The sequence below is a fragment of the Rhinatrema bivittatum genome, chromosome 1 (genome assembly GCF_901001135.1).
Source record: "Rhinatrema bivittatum chromosome 1, aRhiBiv1.1, whole genome shotgun sequence".
Taxonomy (NCBI): Eukaryota; Metazoa; Chordata; class Amphibia; order Gymnophiona; family Rhinatrematidae; genus Rhinatrema; species Rhinatrema bivittatum.
In genome coordinates, this window is record NC_042615.1 from 380,905,241 (window position 1) to 380,909,659 (window position 4,419).

The window sequence follows — 4,419 nt, forward strand, 5'->3', positions numbered from 1 at the left end:
AATGTTTAGATCAGATTACACCTATCCATCAACCTTTCTACTTGGTTGCTTTTGAAAATAGAGGCATTATACACAAACATACCATAGGTGCAAGCTTTCTTTATCATTGAATCTATCTAAATTCATGGCCCCATCCCACCCGGATTCCCATCAGTTTCATACTTTGCCTTGCTACTATTGCACTTATAAAAAATGGGGTAGATTTTAAAAGAATTGCACACGTAAACCCAGGCCTTACACGCACTGGGCCAATTTTCAAAGGCCCGGCCATGCGCATAAACCCTCGAGACACATGTTTTAAAATTGCGTGTCCATGTGTGCATGCCAAGTAGCGCACGCACATAGACGCGCGGGCACATTTTTTAAAAATCTACCCCAATGTCTTTATTTTACAAGATACATATTATCAACAACTCAATGCAACTGCCATGTGAGCCACCATGGTCCCAGACATAGCCTCCTTGTATGTATCTCAGTTTGAATCTCAATATATCTACCCCTCAATTTATTTTAAACTTTTCATACTTTGGTTGCGCTTCATTGATGACATTTTCCTCATATGAACTGGGACTAACATTCAGTTCTAGTCTTTTCTTGACTAGCTCAACCACTGTGACATTAATTTACATTTCACCCACTCTGGTTTCATTCTATGAGGGACAAGCGGTCACTTCCATTTATCATAACGCAACCAACTGCAACCCCCTTTTAAATTTTGCAATTGATCATCCATGCCACTTCAGACAAAACATCCCAGTTGGCCAATTTCTACAACTTCGACATTTGTGCTCTTTAACTTCTGACTTTATTACACAAGCCCAGGCATGGTTCTCTCACTTTTTCTCTAGGGGTTATTCCTGAAGTCTTTTGAAAAAAGCATACAAATGTGCTCTACATGTTCATCATGAATGGCTTTTTTTGCCCCCGCATTACTAACCCAGATGTTTGTATTATTTGTGTCCTCCCCTTTTCTGGCCGTAACAAGGAAGTCTGCTCTATTATTAAGAAAAATTGGCAAACACCCCTATTTCAATCTTTTCAAATAAAAGAGGTAAAAACGCATTATATTTTGGTGACCTCTTTTTTGAAATCTTTAAAATCACCCAATGATGCTCCCTCGGGCCATTCCGCAAGTGGGAATTGTGCTGCCTGTCCAATGTCACTTACCCTTTCAGTGTCCATGCACCCCGCTATGAGGAAAGATTATATTTTACATCATACATCTACTTGCAGTACTGCAGGAATCATGGCCGTTATTTTATGCCTGTGTACATTTTTATATATTGGAAAAGATATTCTTATATTAAAGTCTAGAACCTTTGAACATTGTTCATACATCCAAAATGCTAAATTGGAAGTTCCTTTGGTTACTCATTGGTTGGATCTCAACCATTCCCTCAATGATCTTCAATTTTTTATTTAGAAGCAATGCCCCTGTCACCACGGGGTGATGATTTCTCAAGACTCCTTGTATGCCAAGCATGGTGCTGGATATTTACACTTGACTCTTTAATCCCCTTTGGACTGAATAGGGAAATTGAGTGGTCTGCCTGTTTTTAGTTTTTATGTTGTCAGTGCTTAACTGCCTGTCTGTAGCCCATGTGATATCATATCAGTAGCGCTTGTGACATCAGTAACTCCACCCCCTATGTTGTCATTGCATTGTTATGGCAGTTTTCATATGTTTTTAGCTGCTTTAATATATCTTTCAGCCATTTCCATACACTCTCACTTTTAAAGCCACACACTACATTATATTGAGCTGAGTCCTGAATAAGGTTGGTTATTTGACAGTTTTTTTTTTATCTCTCGTTATGTAACCTACTCAAGCCAATGTTTTTCCATTTTTACTAATACTCTCTTTATACTTTCTCAGATTTGTTGTTTATAAATTGTTATACCTACACAATCTCTCAACGAGGTATGTATCCTATATACCTTACCATTCCTTTGCTGTAGCCACTAATTGGTCTGTATATTTTGTTAAATAATTATCTTTGAATTAATGCTCTTTTGATTTCTTCTGTAGAGTTGCTCCTCCTGATGAAGCTTCGGCAAAATATGGTCCCATGTCAGGGGACAGAGGAGCATTAAATTGTACTGAAGGAACTGATTTTGACTTACTTGAAAATTTGAAATTGTTTCTTTTAGTTTTGGAATTAAACTGCTGATATTAATGCCAATAAATTTTGGGCACTACATGAGGAACCAGACCATAAGACTAATTTGCAATACACTTTTGTTTCTTTATATTATTTGGTGTGTTTTGCATATTTTCCATATCTTTGAATATTATTTTCTTTTACAAGTGTCAGACTGTAAAATATTACAGGTTAGAAGAACAGAGATGCAAACTGATCAGACAGAAAGGAGGAAAGAAAAGTAATGAGTAAAAATCCATATAAGAGTTATAACAGCCACAGACTTTCATTCTATTTAGGCTCGGCAACGCGCGTGTATGTACTGGGGCTTGAAAAAGGGGGCGGGGCGTTGGCGGTCAAGGGCGTGGGCATGGCCAGAGGCCTCCGAAGGCCTGCTAGGCCGGGGGATCGCGCGCCAGCACTTGGCCGACGCGCGCAACCTACGCCTGCTCCGAGGGAGGTGCAACTTAAATAATAAAGGTTGGAGGAGATTTAGGTAGGGCTGGGGGGGTGGGTTAAATAGGGGAAGGGAGGGGAAGGTGGGGGGGAGAAAGGAAATGAGGAAAGCCATCGGGGCTCTCCTAGGGCTCAGCGCATGCAAGGGGGTGCACAAGTGTGCACCCCCTTGCATGCGCCAACCCCGGATTTTATAACATGCGTGCGGCTGCGTGCGCATGTTATAAAATCAGGCGTAGATTCGGAAATCTGGCCCTTAGTGAGTAAATCTATGCACTCTTTTTTTGAAAAGTGCAGAGCACATAATAATATTAAGAAACCTTTTCTCCCAACCAAACATGTTTCAGTAGTTTCAAATTTCCAGTATAAGTATGCTACTACTTTAATTTGTTCATTTCATTATTTGTTCATTTCATTATTTGTTTTAGTGTGTTGTCCTCTGTTTATTAGTCTTATATAGATATGAGTTAAGTCTTTTTAGATAATGTATGTGCTTTACATGATTTTACCTTTTCTTTAACTGCTATTAATTTTCACATTTTAATAGAGTTAGCGGTTACTATTTTTTATGAAACTTTGTATTTCTATATTTATGTTTGATCTTTGTAAACTGTTGTGAAGGTACGTCTGATGTAACGGTATATAAATGACAATAAACTAAACTAAACTAAAAATGTTAGTTCAATAAAGTACTGCTATTGTACAAAAAACTGCAGAGGCTTCTGCATTACAAATTAATCTCTGTGGCTTATTCTGGTCCATGGACCCCTGAACTCCAACTGCAGAATCTAATTAGTTGCAGACTGTTCTTTCCTATGAATAACTAGAGGAATATGGGTTCTTGTCAGCATTTTGCTCTAAACAAGCCCCTCTATATGCAGTTTCTTTCAAATGCAAACTTTTTCCAATTACCTTTCTAGGGAACTTTATACCTTTCTGACTGATACGTGGAATTTACTATGCATGTGCAACTGACCTGATTTAAAGAATTCTTCTGAAAAATATAGCACTAATCTGCAAGTATTCTGTCTTAAGTTGCTTCACATCCCTTTTGATATAATAGAAGATGAATTTCAAGTATGTGTACATTTGGTGCTTATTGTAACACAGTGGATGGCATGATTTAAAATATAGTTGAATCAAGATAATGCTCAGAATGATAATACTGTGGCAGAATTTTCCATAGACCACTAATATCCTATATAGCTTAAATGTTATAGATAATTCTTATATAGATAGAGAGATAGATATGTAGAGAGATATATTAAAAACAATAAACTGTATAATCTAAATAAGTAATCTTGTCTTCATGTCATATACATAACTTCAGTTACAAATTAAAATCTAATAAGCAAAATCTCAAATAGATTTGGAAGTGTTAGCCTTTACACATGATTTAGGAATTATTTCTTAGCTCTCTGGTGGATAGAATAATTTGAAAGAGATAATTTTGGATTTTACTGTTTGTTTCATAAATGTCACCTATCAGTAGAAATAATTAGAAAACTTAGAATATTCAGTATTTTTAGACGTGCCTTCAGCAAATAAAGAGAGGCAAAGCGAAGTGCTTTGTTGGATGACTCCACTTGTAATTGATAGTAAAGAAAACAAATTTAGGACTTGATTCATTAAAGAGTGAATTTTAAAAGCCCTGTGCTCGGCAAATCCAGGAGATAAAACGCGGGTGAATGGGTCGCGCGCAGGTCGCATGGATTTCAAGAGGCCCGCAACCACGCATGTATCTCCCGGTACACACACAGGAAAGCTTTTGCAAAATGGGGCAGGGCGGGGCAGGGTCTGGGAAGGGAGTGGGCGGGGCATG

At 37.9% G+C, this 4,419-nt stretch overlaps 1 long non-coding RNA gene across 1 annotated transcript; it reads left to right on the plus strand.

Annotated features, from left to right (window-relative positions):
* The first annotated feature begins 1,703 nt into the window (after window positions 1-1,703).
* LOC115080851 lies at window positions 1,704-2,213 on the plus strand. The gene is made up of 3 exons (XR_003853685.1): window positions 1,704-1,778; window positions 1,877-1,921; window positions 2,030-2,213. It is a non-coding gene; the product is annotated as an uncharacterized LOC115080851 (long non-coding RNA).
* The last annotated feature ends 2,206 nt before the right edge of the window (window positions 2,214-4,419 follow it).